Source organism: Parasteatoda tepidariorum, chromosome 4 (genome assembly GCF_982258835.1).
Source record: "Parasteatoda tepidariorum strain Cologne lab strain chromosome 4, Ptep-v5.0, whole genome shotgun sequence".
NCBI lineage: Eukaryota > Metazoa > Arthropoda > Arachnida > Araneae > Theridiidae > Parasteatoda > Parasteatoda tepidariorum.
The window spans coordinates 22344130-22361200 of NC_141758.1; the positions used below are offsets into that span (position 1 = coordinate 22344130).

Genomic DNA, 17071 nt, shown 5'->3' on the forward strand with positions numbered 1-17071 from the left:
TTTACTTTCCGAGCAAGTTGCTACCAAGTTGTTAAAGTGGGTGAGCTTCAATCAGTAGCTGTGGCTGAACCAATAATTTTGTATAATGACAACTCAAAGCACTAATCATTATGACATCGCGACTAAGATAAAAATAATTTTTATCAGCTAACTTAAAAAATAAATAAATAAATAAATAAAAGAAGAAAAAATAAATAAAATGAAAAATTATAATTAAGCCATTGCAACTCGAGAAGAAGTGACATGATTATGTCTAACCATGTGATTAAGGCTCCTATACTATCAGGGCTCTACTAGTGATTCTACTAGTGAGTCTAATTCAGGGGCTCTACACGTGATTTAAACAAGAAATAATTGGATACTTGCTAGCGACGTCATGAGCGTGTGGCTAACCTGATTGGTTTCTGAAGAGACAAATGCCAGGATTTACCAACAATGACCTCACTTGCAGGTATCCAATTACATAATTTGAAAGAAATTTTTTTTTTTTAACATAGTAAAATAATAACAAAAACTTAAAAAACCCTTTTTTTAATCTTTACTCGTTTTATGTGTTTAAAATATTGGACAACAACTAGAGCATAAATTTTAATAATTTTGATTGATAAATTCTAGATTTAAGTATTTTATTATTGAAATAAATAAAAAATCGTTTTCATTTTTGAAAATACGATATTCATTATTTAAAGCTTGAAGCGAAATGAACAAAGTAAATAACAAACGAATAATAAAAAACAATTATTCTTTGAAATTGTTCTTATCTTAACAAAGAGGCGTTTTAAAAAAACAAATAGAAGATGCCTAAAGATAATTTAGCGTGTCTTTCATTCCTATAATAAATAAAAAATCTTCGAAATAAATTCTAGTAAAATACAAAAAGAAAATGATGGATCGGTTTTCTTTTTATATATCGATGAATTTTTTATCAACTATGTGTAAAACAAATCGACTACTCGCGGAATTGATGAAAGATGTTGATACAAAAGGTTTAAATTACGTTTAACACCACAAATGAAGTCTATTAAATATTTGAATGGCGATCAAAAGATAAATCTGCATAAGAGCGATTACTCTGCGTTTGTGGGATTTGTACACACCCTTTACTACACTATGGCAACCCTACGGTCGGCCATAGTGGATATCAGTGAATGAAAACAAGACTATTCTTTGATGTTGTGAATTTGAATGTATTTTTTATCGTTTATTTACCGAAATAGAGCGATAATCCGCTTTGGATGAGCTCATTTGTGCATTCAAGTCCCTTAATAAATGCTTAAAATAGTGCAAATGTGCTTGGATTGAAAGAAATTCAAATTATTTCGAACAAACGGTGTTGTGTCTGTGAACTCCTGTATAACATCAACAGTAATCGAAGCTGATCTTTCTGCACTAATTTCAGGAACAAGGGATTTGCGAATCAAGTAAGTTATTTCGTAATTGTGTTTATGTAATTTGTATTGTTTATTTTTTAATGAAGATAATACCCGATTTTAAGCTGCACGTCTCGTAATAGCGATTCTTTTTTTGTTGATGCGCGCCGAATCGCCGCTCATTTCCTAACTTGGCGACATAACATCAGTTTTATAAATATCTTCAATAATTAATTTGAAAAGTTTTTAGTTATATTTAATTTACTTTTATCACCCTGTATGATCAATTTTATCCATCTCAAATAAATGTATTTGTTTTAATCAGTATAAAGTGTCAAAAGTTTATTTGTAAACAAATTTGACAGGTTTGACAATTATTCTGTCATAGAATATCTAATCGTTAGTTAAACATTATTTTATTTGTTTTATATACGATTTTATTTAAATGCTTTTACTGTGCTTACTTTATCTATTTTTTTATCTGATTTTATTATTTGCTTCTTTTATCTATAAAATTTTGATAAATTTGAAATTTTTTTATTTTATTTTTTAATCTATTTCGTGAACTGTGTATGCCAAATTATTATTATTTTTAATTCTTCTCTAAACATCATTAATGTGTATTTTATATCATTACATTGTATGAAAATATTTTTAATAGATATGTTTAAAATTTAAAGAACTTATTTATCAATAAAACTTCTCGTTTGGATACATAGTGTTAATTTTTCCAGCTATTTAAAAAAAATTATTCTAGTAAAATAGTCACAATCTGTTTCATTTATTCATCAACTTTTATAAATAAACACGTAAAGTTAGTTAATTTAATTATAATTAAACACATATAATCACCTAAAGTTTTTGTAATTTTAATTTCACCTAATTGCTTTTAGATCTGGGAATTGTATGATTATATTAGTACTTGTAAATAAGGTTTCATTAAATATTATTTGCCAGTTTAAATCATTTCAATTATGTAATTATTTGCAATGGATAATATTGCATGATGATGTGCTTTAATGGATTTTGAGTACTTTTAAAAATCATTGACTCTAAATATATTTACGTAACAGTTGCTAAAAATTCCATTTATTATCTATGTTGTTGAAGGAAAATCATTTAAATTCTATTTTTAAAATAAAAATCAAATTATAATATTTAACTAAATAGCCAAAATATACAAATGTAATTTTTCCATAAATCCTCAAATGAACTTTTTTTATTTTAATTTTTCGAATTATTAGATTATTCCAGATGGACATAGTCCTTGACAGAAATCATGATTTAAACAAAAAAAAAAATTTTTTTTTTTTAAATCAGATTTGTGCGATTTAATTTTGATTTCGTGGATTAAAATCAGAATTTTTTATTTTTATGCTTTTTTTTATATTTATCAGCCAAATAATTATAATTTAATATTATTTAAAACAATAATATAGCTGATACAGTTAATATTTCGAACAAAAATTTTTGAAAGATTTTGTTTAATTGTTACAAACTATTCACTGAGAAATAGTTTTCATATCATAGTTTTTTCAATAGTTTTCATATCATAGTTTTAGTTTAAAATCATAGTTTTTTCTGTTCACGCTAAATATATTAAAATTTTTATGACAGGACGACAATTTTTTCAGTTAAATATCTGACAAAGAGAACATTAGTTTCCATCAGAATAGATTAGCAAAAAGTTATTTTAAGTTTCTCTGTACAAAACAAGACCTTTTCATTCTTGATAATTATGCATTATGCATTTAATAAGTTCTAGTAGCACTCGTAATGAAATAAACAAAAGAACTAAATTGATATGATTAAAATATTTTATTACCAGCGAATTATTTTACACACAGTTAACGGGAAAATATAATTTAACAATTTTAAGCCATTTTTATCCCTTTTTAGTTTCTAATTTCATTTATTTATTAGTCTATTTTGAAATATAGTATTCTTTTCATTATTTTTTTGCATAAACTCTTCATTATCAATAAAATCAGAATTAAAAACGATCCACTTTCAAAAGAATGTATTTATAAATAATATTGTATAAAACTATTTTTGACTTAAGTTTTATTTTTAAAAATATGATTGATGTAAAGCACTGATTTTCTCAACAAAAATCATGATTGTTTTACATAAATGATTTTTTAAAAAAAATATCAAGTGATTTAAATCGTGCCAAATCTGCAAACATCTTTATTTACTTCAGTGATTGCCAAACATTACTTCAGATTTACTGCTTTTTCTATTTGAACTTTTTCTGATGGAAAATAAAAGTCCTTTGTCTACAATTCTACTATTTATTCTAATAGAAAAGAAAATTTGTGTTTTTCTCTGTATAGTCTTATGGTTGTAAAATTATCTTTTATCTATAAATATATTTATTACTGGGTGTCTCTCCCCCCCCCCCCAGCTGCTTGCTTGCCTACCAATCTCCACGATTGATTCTCAAACGTTTTTAAGTACGAGTGGAACCTTGCTGAATATCTTTCCTGACTTTGATTTTGCAGGCGATTTATTTTTAGTGAAGTACACTTTTCAAGACATGCAAAAAACACAAACATTTTAAACATATGGGCAAAGAAAACAGGGCTTGTTATCAAGCAATAGGACACTAAAATTTTGAAAATTATTCCTAAACAATTAAATGACATATTCTTAGAATATAATAAACCAGAGGGGGTAAATAGTTTTACATATCTTAGAAGTATAATGAACAACAAAGGAGGAACTGGTGATGATGTACTAAATGGATTAAACAAATCAATTATGCTGTTCTTAATAAATTATTGAAGAACAGAAACATAAGAAATTAAAATTGTCAACACTAATGTTAAATCTGTCCTACTATATGGATTTGAGACATGGCACTGCCAATAAGAATAACACGAATAAACTTCAATTGTTTATGAACAATAGTTAAAGAAGAATCATGCGTATCAAGCGGTTCCATAAAATTTGTAATGCAGAATTCCTTGGAAAAGCAAAACAGATACCAATTGAACTGTAAGTTAAAAAATGGAAATGAATTGGTCATGTTCTACGTAAATCGGAAAAATTTAGAAAAACTAGTTTTTGATTGGAGCCCTCAGGGCAATAGAAAAGGAGGAAGACCTAGAAATACTTGTCGCGGGACAATTGTAAGCGAATTGAAAGCATGGAGAGAGACAAAATATCTGGCCATAAATAGAGTGAGATGGTAAGGTATGAAAAGTCCTAAGCTCAAAGTCCAAGTGATGGGGAACGTGGATTTATGTATTAAATTAGAATTAATATAAATCAACTAAAAGAATGCAAAATGTTTTATTGCATAAAATGCAGAATAAATACTACAAACTTAGTTTCTGATTCTGCTCATATAAAATTTAAATCTAATTTTTAAATCTTGAAAATAATTACTCGATTACCATATAAACTTCTTCCAAAAACTTTTTTTTTTAGTTTTTGGTTCTATAAAAACATGTTACATTATATATTGCATTAGTATGGAAAGTTATTGATAAAAATGCTGTTTGTCCCACCTTTCACTTGTTTTTCTGGAGATCATTTTATTTTATATCCCTTGTTGAACAGCCGACCCAGTTTTTGGGTTTACGACTACTAATCTTCAATTCCGTAGCCTTGTAATTTTGAACCAATCCAGAGGACAAGGAAACTGCTGGATCAGTACCCCTAAAATGTATTGATTTGTTATGGGAACATGGAGGACTTTGCAACTTGACAGATTTAACATGCATCAGTCACCATTTACTACATGGGGAGACTTCGGCCAGCGGGGATCGAACCCACGAACTCTTAGACATGGGCCCTACCGACCAGGTTATCCCGGCCTTTCTGGAGATCATTGAGAGTAACCTGATATAGACACTACAAAAGAACAAATAGATACAAAAGTAATTTGACAGGGTGCATATCGTTTTTAAAAAGTGCTTAAAGGTGCTTATATTTGATTTATGCTTAAAAGTGCTTAAAGGTGCTTTTTTGAATTTGGGGTCTGTAGAAGGTGCTTAATTTTATATCTTTTAAAAAGAGATTTTTTCTCTGTTGTTTGTCGTTCTAAAAACTTTTACTACTGCTAAGATAATAATTATGATTTTTTTTGTAAAGTGATTAAAAATATTTTATGTGTGCTTAAAAAGTACTTAGAAGGTGCTTATTTTTTGTTGAAAGATCTGGCTATGCACTCTGTTTGATTTACCTTATTTTCCAGTTGATTTTTATTCTGTTGTTTACATATTTTGGTCACTTTTTTTAGAAGAGTTGCTTAAATACATTGTCATGATTATTTTTCTCATAATTTTTACTAAATCAAACGACACAGCTCTGTAAAAAATAAGTAACATAGAACTTAATGCCAGATAATTTTTTAGCGTCTAGGTTGGAGCTTAAGTGCATTCATACTTATTTTTTAACTGTTTATCTTTTTAATTATGTATGTTAACACTATTTGACATTTATTAATTTAATGTTATTAAACTTTATCTTTCTTATCAAAGGAATATACCTAACTATTTGTGTAAAATAGTTACTAAATATCTTTAGTAACTATTTATGTAAAATAGTTACTAAATATCTTTATCTTAAAATGTTGCATTGCAGGGTAATATATAATTCTTAAATATAAAAAATGGACAGCATTTTTACTTTTAAGTTTTTAATTTGTTAAATATATCATCATTAGTATGAAATCCTATAAACTATTTTGAGGCGAAGGCTTGTTTGTGGTGGTTTGAAATGCCTTCTGGGCATTTCAAACCACCACAAACCAACAGTATAATGTTATTCTTTCAGGGGTTTTCCTTTAAATAACATTTTTACTTTTTTTTAAAGTATAATGAATTTAAAAAACTTAAATCTAAATTTAAATAATGATTTAAACTTTACCAAGGACATTATGATTTTAAATTTTATTAGAACTAGTGTAAATATGTGGCAGTCGCCTAGCTTACCAGTGAGAGAAATATAAATAGAACTTGGTTAATTGGCCCTGTGATTTAATTAATTTTTCATAAATTAAATAAGATAAGTTTGGAGCTGGCTTAAACTGGGTCCATGCTATGAAATGTATCAAAGCGACGCAACCAATTGGTAATGTTAACTTATACATGAAAACATGTTTGTTATGAAGCAATATCTATTATTGATCATTAGTTAAATAATAGTTCCAGCTGAGTTCTCTGTAGAAATAAGAGGTGCAGGGTGCTTCCTGTCTGAAAAAGGCACTTTAAGTTTTGAAGGGGCACTCACTTAACACTAAAATTTTGTGTAAGAATTGAATTTTATCCTCAATATTTTTTTATCTACCCTCTTATACTATTTTATGTGGATATATTTAAAAACGTAATTCTCTGTCATTATCAAGATAAAAGAAAAATTTGTTGTTTGTAAAAATAATTAAAATTATCATAAAAGGCAATCTGTGCATGTTTTTTTTCCCTTCAAAAGAAGTAGGTAAACAAGTAAAAAATGATTAATTGATAAACAACTTAGCAGCTTTTTCAATAAAAACTGAAAATCAAAGAGAATATAATGAGAAAATAAGCAGTTTTAAAGGTGCATTTTTTTAAAAAGTATTTATTTAAAAAATAGTTTTAAAATCACTTAAAAAAATTATTAATGTAGCCCCCCCCCCCAAAAAAAAGGATACTTTAAAAAATTTAACCCGTTGAGTATAATCCTAACAAAGTAAATATCTGAAATAGTAATCAGCATTTAACATATAAACGCAGATAATTTTACCAAAGTGCAATTATTATTTAAACAGTGAATTAGTTTTGTTCAAAATGGAATTTGATTAAAAAGGCAATATTTTTAAGGGATGTCAGCTTCTTTTTACTAAATTGGCAAAAAGGGTGCATTTATTGACATCAAAAGGCAAGCAGGGCAGCTCGTTCTTCTGAAAACACTTATGGAGGACACTGGTTATATTGTTGTTTTCGTATGCCTATTAAGACGGTAAAGGCTATAAAGTTTTCCAGTGGCACCATCTATGGCTAAAAAATTCGACATCTGTCACAGTCATACGTTCGTCGTAGAACGTTCTACTTTTGACAATGACATTTCTCGTGCTTGTAACGATCTATATGCCAGATTTCATCGCTTTCTGTCGGATGGCTTAGAAGTCTATAAAGGACACACTCATCCACAAACATTGTTGTCGTCAGCCATTAAGGCAGAAGGGGTACGATAGTTCTTGTTTTCCAGTGGAGCCATCTATGGTCAAGAATTTGACTTCTGCCACACCCATTCATTCATCCATTTATCCATACACAGTTCGTAATTTTGACCTGAACCAGAGAATTATCAATCTCTAATTCAGCGGTATTCATTTGTTATGGGAACATGGAGGACTTAGCGACTCAACAGATTTAACATTCATCATTAGTCATTTTACTACTAGGGAGTCTTCAGCCGGCGGTTTTCGAACCCACGAACTCCCGGACATGGCTCAGCGCCCTACCGACCAGGCTATCTCGGCCCGTTTTGTTGTCATTGAATAATTATATTGTTATAGTTCTTCCTGATCTATGAGTGTCCTCAGAATATTGGAGAGGATGTCATTTTCCTTTAAATATTTCATTAACAAATATTCGCTGATTTTTCGATTTATTTTCGCTTAATAAAATTTCTTTGTTTCGTTTGATTTTTTAATTGAATATTTTAATTTCTTTTAATTTTTACCACTGTACCCTGTGATGTGGACCACTAAAACTGGGGGTGGGGCACAGTGATCTATTTCGTGACTTCACACATTTTTTTTTTAAATGATGCATTGCAATTATTGTTGTAAAATAAAATTTATGCATGATAAGAAAGGTTTAAAGCAGGGTTGAAGTTTTTGCCGGCAAAAAGGGTTTTTTGCCAAGACAGTGGCAAAAACCTGGTAAAAACCGGCAAAAACTGGTAAAAACCGGCAAAATCCAAATTATCTAAATTGCTGATTAAATATTATTACAAAATACTTGAAACAAATTTAAATCAATCATAAGGAATAATAATTTTGATACCTTACATGAAAAAATTATTTTTAACATATTAATAATTAATATAAGGGTAATAATTTTTAAAAGATTGAAAGTTTTTGACCTCTTCTCATTTTAGAATCCTTAAGTAAATGTTTTTTTACAAATAAATAAATATTATTTGTATAATATTATTCTTATTATTTATTATAAAAAATTATTATTTGTTCAATAATTAACTACACATGTTAATAGATATTTTATGCTTTAAATTATAGTTACATTAATTTAAAATAAGCTCATTTCACTGGAAAAAAGAGAATAATCCTAAATTTTCCAATCAATAATGTTTTAAACTACTAAAATGATATATTATTACATTATGATTTAATTATGGAATAATAATTTTGTTAATTTTTTTGTAATTATTTATATTTATAGTATATATTTCAATTTTAGGAATAATTTTGTATCAAAAATGTGTCTTTGTCCTCTCATCTTGGAAAATATAGGTTTTTGCCAATTTGCTTGGCAAAAACCTGTTTTTGCCAGGACGGTTTTTACCGGTATTTACCATGGTTTTTTCCACCTGCGGCAAAATCTTGCCAACCCTGGTTTAAAGCATGCTTGATAATTTTTTCAAGCATATTGCACTGTTACTTTTTTCTAAAAAAAATGTTTTGATGCGAAAGTGGACTGCTGTGCTCCGTCTTCCCCTACACTTACTTGACTGAACATTTTTTTAAAACTTTACATAAAAAGGGAGAAGATATATTTATTTTGTATCGTTCTCCCTAGGAATAGGATTTTTATTTTACTGGTCAGCCAATGTCTCAAGGTAAATTATCAAGACTGGCCGAATGTGCATTCAAATTTGATCTGCAATTCAGGAAATTGCTGGTAATTTACTGATTAGCTTATCTCTAAGGAATTTCTTTCTGTTTAACTACGATTTCATTTGTTATCCCTTTGATTAGGTTAAAAGGAGGTAAGTGCTTATGATATTGAATGAAATACTTGCAGATTTTATAAAATAATAATTGTATAAGCATAATTATTAATTAGTTTTATAAAATATCAATTAATTTATTCAATTGAGTAATATGTTTAAATATACTTTTATAACAAAAAAAGTTCATAAGACCCCGTTTCTTATCAGATGTGCTAATGCTCTTGCCATTTTACTTACCTCATTGTTTTTTTTTTTTTTCTCAATATATCTCCAATTTTATTAAAACTTGAGTAACCTTTGATAGACACCAATTCAATATAAGATTGGATTCTTTAACAAAATTTATGTGCCCAGTTAAAAAAAAAAAAAGATAAATATTATTGCAATATTTTTGTTGTTTGAAGATTTTTTTATGCGTGGGCTTTTTTTTTCAAGTAGACACAATTGTGTCCTATTAATAAGACCCATGACAATGAGGAACTCCCACCATTTTGCTAAAAGATTAAATTTATAGCACACCAGTTCACCAGCATTAGTTATTTGCTGAGTTCATAGCACTTATTCAGTTTTTGTAGAGTCAAAATATAATTTTTATTTGGCGCAGTACAGCCAATTCTGGGAATTCAGCCATTAATCTCTGCATTCCTTTCATTCATCTTTCTGCCGTTTTTAATTAAATTTTGTTACAACGTTTATAAAGTTTAAGCTTGACGCAATGCATTCTTCGCTATTTTTGTGTAATTAAACTAACTCAATCCTTCAGTCTAATCCAGTGAGAATTTTATTTTTATACTTATAGCAATAATATAATTTTGTAATGGCGCATCTTTTAAATTTCATAATATAGTTTTTTAATTATAAAGCATATCTTTTAATTTAATTTCTATTGTTATTAATTTGTATTTTAAATCAATTTTGTTTTCATTTCATTTAATTAATATTATAAATTTACATTTTCAATAAATAGAGATTGAAGTTAAATAAAATCGTTTTAACGTAACTTCGAATAAGAATATTATTACATATAAATTTAATGCGTTAGTTTTGACAGATAAGTTGTAAGACTCTGTTATCCTTACCATTTCTCAACTTATTAAATCTGAGCAACGGCAAATATTTGTTTTTAAAAACAGTGTGTTTGTCAAAATATGGATAAAGATTTGTGAAAATCCAAGATATTAAATGTATTTATTTACTTATAAATATATTTTTATGTAAATGTAGCAATTGCTAAAAGTGACGTTAACTATAACTAGTTTTTCTTATCTTTATTTAAATTTCATTTTTTATAGAGAACAATTTAGATGACGATATGGTTACTGATATTTTGTGCTGATCTGAAATCTCATAAGATGAAAGCTTTTGCTTTAATAATATATGCTAATTGCTTGATGGTAAAGATTTTTAAAAAAAATTAATTTGTGTTTGTATAAAATTGCTTTAATTTTATTTTTAAATTTGAAGCATTTATATTAAGTACATAAAATAATCATCTAATTTAAAAATTGTAAATAAATAGGTTTCAGTGACTGTTAAGATTTTCTATGGTTCTTTACATATGAAAATCATGAGGGAAGAATGGTTTTGGTCTATTTTTTGCAAAAATAACGATTGAATCGCCGTCTGCATTTCGAATATTACTAGGTTTTTGGCAAATCAATGACCTAAAAATGGTTCTCTCCGAGAGTTGTTACTATAACACAGTTAAAAGAACCGTGTTTTGAAAAAAAACGTAGATAAGAAGAGTATAGTAAAGAAGACGAAGGGAATACTAATGAGAAAGTGTTGATAAAGGAGAAATTTTGGAGGAAAAAAAATATTCTTGTCCCATCAAATTTTCAAATTTGATTTTTTTCAGCCTTAAAAATTTTAATCGTGGCATTATGTATATCGTATAATAATCGTAATTAGTACTATGTATAATAATCGTGGCATTCATGTATATTTTTATTTTCATGATTTTAATCTAATATTTGCTCCTGGAAAATCTCAAACCTTAAATTCGTTTTATCTCAAAATCACCTTTTATGGACCAAAACCGTTTTACCCGCTTGATCTTCATATGGTTTAAAATAACGCTAATTTTAGTAGCTCTGCCGCCAAGGGGAAAAAAAAGCCATAGTTTAAGTGGCCTACACTTGAAGCAATGTGAAGAATTTAAACTATACATATATAATCTTGTCGTGAAGAATTATCTAGGTATAGAACAGACAAATAACTTAAATATTATCGAAGTAATTAAATTTTAATTAATAACTTTCGACCCATTAATTAAAATACAAATTCTGCTTATACAAAATTTTCCTATAAGAAAATCAAATTAAACATGAGACATTATATACAAATATGGTTTGCATTTCTTAAAAAAAATAGTAAGCCTGATATTTTGTTTCTTCTTTTTCTTTAAAAAAAAATGTACCAAAATAAGTTTTAACACTAGGTCTGGTTTGGTTAATAGATAGGCATTTTTCTTTCTGAATTAAATTCCTTAGCATTTCCTCACGAAATCTTTAGGTATGAGGCATCTACGTCCTGACCACAGAAATTTATGATAAAAAATCGATTATTCTGAACGTCAAGGCCTTTTCCAATCGTTGACATATCTGGCAAACTTCTTTTCTCACCATATATATATTTTACTATCTTATTTTATATATTTTTTTTCTTTCTATTTTTACACTAAAATAGTTGGTTAGACAGAAAGAAAAAAATTCTTACAACATAAACTAATTTATTGATTGATTTCTTGCATTTGTAGATAGCAATACATGCTATTTTCCGTTTATCTATATCTATTCTAACCGAATTTAACTGTTATTTGTGTGATAAATTTGATATTGCTCAAAAAATGAAATGAGTGAAACTTCAAATGGAATTTCGTTATCTTTAGTAAATTGTATTATTTCTTTAAAAGTTAGACTTAGACTGTTTATACAACATTATAAGTAAAAGATAATAATTGCCGAAGAAAGTATTACTTGTTGATACTGTGTGAGTGGCTAATATTTTTTTCTTAACTTTTTTAAATAATTTTATTTGCTGATAAATACACGAGGAAAGTTAATAAGATTAGTGAAAGAAATAGCTTATCTTCACTTAAAATATAATTTTTGTATCAGAATTGTTTTTTATCTGTTACAAACACATTATGAATTCATTATGTTTCCTATTACTTTCTTTAAAGTTCCTTTTTTTTTTGCTTCAATTAAAATTAAAGTATTTTATTTTATAACCGGCATTGAACAGGCAACCCAATTTTTGGGTTTACGACTACTAATGTTCAACTCCGTAGCCTTGTAATCTTGAACCCATTCCAGAAGAGAAGGATACTCCTGGATCAAGTGTTGGGAGAAATTAGCTTTCGTAGAGGACTTATTGATTAATGGAACTAACCCGCATTTGCGTTACATGGAGAGGAAGACCACTAGAACCTCCCACGATTAGCCTTAAAGCAAGGGGACTCGAACCCATTATCCGTCTACCAATGAGGATATTTCACGTCAGCACTGTGGTCGGTGTAAGCCATGCGGAATTCGTATCGACCAGCCATCGCCGGAATTCGAACCCGGTTCACCTCATTGGAAGGCGAACGCCCTATCCTCTGAGCCATCGCTGCTTAAATTAAAGTATTAGAAAAACATTTAATTATAAGTTAGGTACTTATCAAAAGCGTTGACTTAATAATTAAGTGTCCGTATAAAAGATATATTTAGCTCAATTAACTCAAAAATAATAATAACAAACTGGTTTTGAAACCAAACCCTCTGATTATTATTATTATTTTCAACTTCCAGAAAGAATTACATTTTGCTGTAAGTTAAGGCTTAGAAATAAATTATTAGATCAAATATTGACGTGCCAATAATAGCAGTATTATTTCGAATGAAAACTATTCTTAACACATATCTAAAAAGAGTTTGAACTCTTTCCGTATTCCCGTAATATTTCTACACCATTTCTCTTCGAAAATTGGCTTTTATCTGCAGAAATTTTGATTGATGTGATTTTCTATTGACATTTCTATTTTGAATCCACCTGTTTTTCTTTCTTTCTTCTTTAAAAAATTTTTTTTTTCTCTCTAGTTTATCTCTTTTGAAATTCCTTCTAAATAAGCACCCAACAAAAAAATTTTAAATTAAATTAAGTATTGTAATTTACTCTATGGATGAATATCTTGGTAGTAATTTTGAACCAGCAAATAAACACGGTAGGTGACAATTTATTCATCTCATATTTTCCTTTTCACTTTTCCATTCTGGTAAATAGTCATTATCTATCCAAAGAGAAATCAAATAGTGTAAAAAAGAAGAAAACACAACAAGCATATAAATGGAAATTTAGGGTTTGAACCCTTTACAGTTGAATTTTTTTCTTCCTTTTTGCTGGCATCGATTTTTAATATTTTCAGACAAATATATTGTTAAATGATTTTAAGAAAAGATAATCACTGATGATGTTTTTCTCAGCCGAGTGCATTTTCATCTCTGGCATTTATATCACGGGACTATTGTGTCCGTTCTATTGTTCCGACTTGCTTGTTAGCCTTCTTTCATTGATTATTATTTATTTTCAAAAATTTGTGCTATCTTTACAAAATGATAACTAACAATGACTTCACATAGTTTTTTTGGTGTACCAAGAGCTAAAATGAATTGTCAAGCATAGTAGACAAATTACACAGATTTAAACAAAAGAGCCAGATCAAGAATGCCAAAACAGCGTCTATGCAAATGAAATTTTATTATTATTATTTTTAAAGGTTTTAGTTAATAAATTAGAGGATTATTCTCTTGGCACCATGGTGGCTCAGGAGATAGAGCGTTCGCCTTGCTGAGGTGGACCGCTCGCGATTAATAACGATTATATCGTTCATCGTTTTCCAATCATTTTTTTATTGTTATTATCGTCTTTTCTGTGATCTCAACTTTTTCAAACTTCGGTATTTATAATACGATAACATATTACGATACCCGAGGTTCGAATTTGAGTTATCACTTTTTGATGCGCATGATTCATGGCTATTCCGTCGTTAATCCACGTCGTTTTCTATTTATTATTTTAGCTATTTTTCGTTTTTACGGCATTTTTACATGGTCACTAAACATCCAAATTCCGATATTTTTGATACAATGTTTAAACGAATTTCAAATTTGAGTAATAGTTTTTTGATGTACTCAATTCGCAACGATTTCGTCGTAAATACACCTCGTTTTTTGGGAGGTATTTATCAATGTTTTCGGTCGGTTTGTTTCAAGATTTTTTTTTTTTTTCAAATTTTATTAATGTGATATTTTGAATTCGAATTTGAGTAATCACTTTTTAATATTCTTTTATTTGTGATTATTCATTTTTCCTTTATGCCGTCGCTTTCACGTTTTTTTTTTAAATAAACGATGTTTTTAATATATTAATACGACGCGTGAATTTCAAATTTAAGTAATCACTTTTAGACGCACTCAAATCGCGATTATGCCTTTGTAAATCAACGTCATTTTCTAATCATTTTCTCGGCAGTTATTACAGTTAGTTGTCTTACTTTTCCCAGCAATTTTCACTCCGTTTTTAAAATCTCGATAGTTCAAATACTGTATTATTTCTATCGACGCATTCAGAATCGCGCATTTGAGTATCTAAACTTTCATGCTAGTATAAATATTTTATATTTACTTCTCAGTATCGTTTTTTTTTAACAAGTCCTACACCAATAATTCTGTTAAATTCAACGCCTTAGCTTTTAGTAGATCATGTCTGCCGGCTTAAAAAATATAGTTTTGAGGAAAATATTTTTTTCCTACTCTCCCCTTAGAAGGAATATTCCAATTGACTTAACTTTGGCAAACTATTCTTAACATATTGTACTATAGATGGTGTTTTCAGTATAAATGTAAACAACAATCTGCAGCTCTTCACCTGCTCTACTTCCGGTTAGAAAGTAGACAGCTGCTTTCTACGGCTTATTCTACGAGGCAATATTTTCATACAGATATTTTTTTTTAATGAAAGAAAGAAATTATATAATTTCTGTGCTAAAATCTGCTGTATTTCATAAGATATTAATGATATTAATTAATTATGGTGAGTTTAAAGTGGGAATTTGTTTTATTTATTTATTTATGAATGTATTGTTAAAAAAGGTGACATAGTTGCTAGATTTAGAAAGTACTCGCGTTTTTGGCAGTCCCGATTTGGCATATTTCTCCTTATTTATCACTGTTTGTTCTTGTTGCAATGCGTGTACCATTATACGTTAGTGTTGGCATATTGTGCGAACAGTGAGATTAAGTTCATTTTACAAATTAATTTATTAGGTTTGAATTTCGAAGTTTGTATATTGTTGACTAGGTAAGAAAGTATTTTATAAAGATTCTTTTTTTTTTCACAAGGACGATTCTTACGTCTTGAAATGGCAGGTCTTCAAATGACGAATCTTATAACGATTCTTTATTAAACTCAGATAATAAATTAGGTAACAAATCGACGTATAGAAGAAATACTGCTCAAGAGTATCTAAACACAATGATCACGTTGTGAGCCAAATGACTTCAAAATACATCAGAAATGGTAACCCGGAAGTATAGGCAGTAAAGAGCTTGCAGTGCACCCTGATGTTCAGAACACCATTCATTAAGCAAAATATTTTTTCAAGGATTACATTTAAATTTTAAAACCTTTGTAGCTCCTAAATAACAATAATTAAATAGAGTTTTGTGCAAAATATGTTTTTTTTTTTTTTTTTTTTTTTTTTTTTTTTTTTTTTTTGGTTCTTTCTGAGAGGATATTCAGGGGTCTGTTTAGAAGAAATTTAGGTCCGTTAACGGACCCTTCACAAAATATCTTTTCATAAAAACGGACCCTTCACAAAATATTTTAATTTGAAAATGGATCCTTCACAAAATGATTTTTTCTTTTAATCGGACCCTTCACAAATTTGTTTATCTTCATTACTGTTTTGTTAATTGAATAAACCCTTCCCCAGGTAGAAAACAAGAAAGATGGATGTAAACGAATTAAGTTTTGTCTTCGGCAGACGATTCTTTCATTATTCTTCCGAAACAAATATTCTGCTTTCAGCAGTATAGGCTGAATACCAAATATTTGTATGTTGCATCTCTAATTTAGAAGCAGCAATTGCTGTTTATTTTTGAAAATTTAATTTTTTTTATTATGATTTTACAGTGCTGAGCAAATCTTGTATTTATTTACAATTTAAAAACTCTTTGAAAAAGTTATTTGCAATAACCGAACCCTATTTGCACCAGTTCATAAAAGCAGGACCCTGGTTGAAAGAATGTGAGTAATTTTTCAAAATTTCGCAAAAACCGGACCTTTCACAAAATGTCTGGACAGACCCCTGATATTCTAATTAACTTAAAACCTAGGGGATCTAATCTCGACATGTTGTACTATTGGGTTAAACATAATTTTTTGAGCGATAATTTTTGAATTTTATTAACCCATGTGAGTCTTTAACAATAATAAAGTAGAATACTTACTGACTCATTAAGATATCACTATTGACCAGTGGTTGGAAAAACTACATTATTTTTGTAGTTAACTACAACTACAACTATTTTGTTACAAATGTAGTTAACTATACAACTACTTCTTTTAATTCATTTTAGTGACTGCAAACTACTTTTGAATTGTAGTAACTAAAAAGAGACAAACTTTGCTGGAGAACTTAATTCACACTTATTTTCAAAATGGTTTTGAATAAGAAAATTGGCTTATATTAAACATGAGGAAATATCTAAGAAATGTTTATTCATGTTTACATGAGCCAGTTTGTTATT

At 28.4% G+C, this 17071-nt stretch overlaps 1 protein-coding gene across 6 annotated transcripts in view; it reads left to right on the forward strand.

Annotated features, from left to right (window-relative positions):
• Positions 1-1121: 1121 nt before the first annotated feature.
• Positions 1122-17071, forward strand: part of LOC107452053 (tyrosine-protein phosphatase Lar) — a 218635-nt gene continuing 202685 nt past the window's right edge. For 3 of the 6 annotated variants that reach the window (XM_087160767.1, XM_087160769.1, XM_087160771.1), the window contains exon 1: positions 1132-1421. The gene's annotated coding sequence lies outside the window, so the exon portion shown is untranslated. Of the gene's footprint in view, positions 1422-10575; positions 10673-17071 lie in introns of those variants that run through there. The other 3 variants (XM_043043655.3, XM_071182029.2, XM_087160770.1) reach the window with 2 other exon arrangements.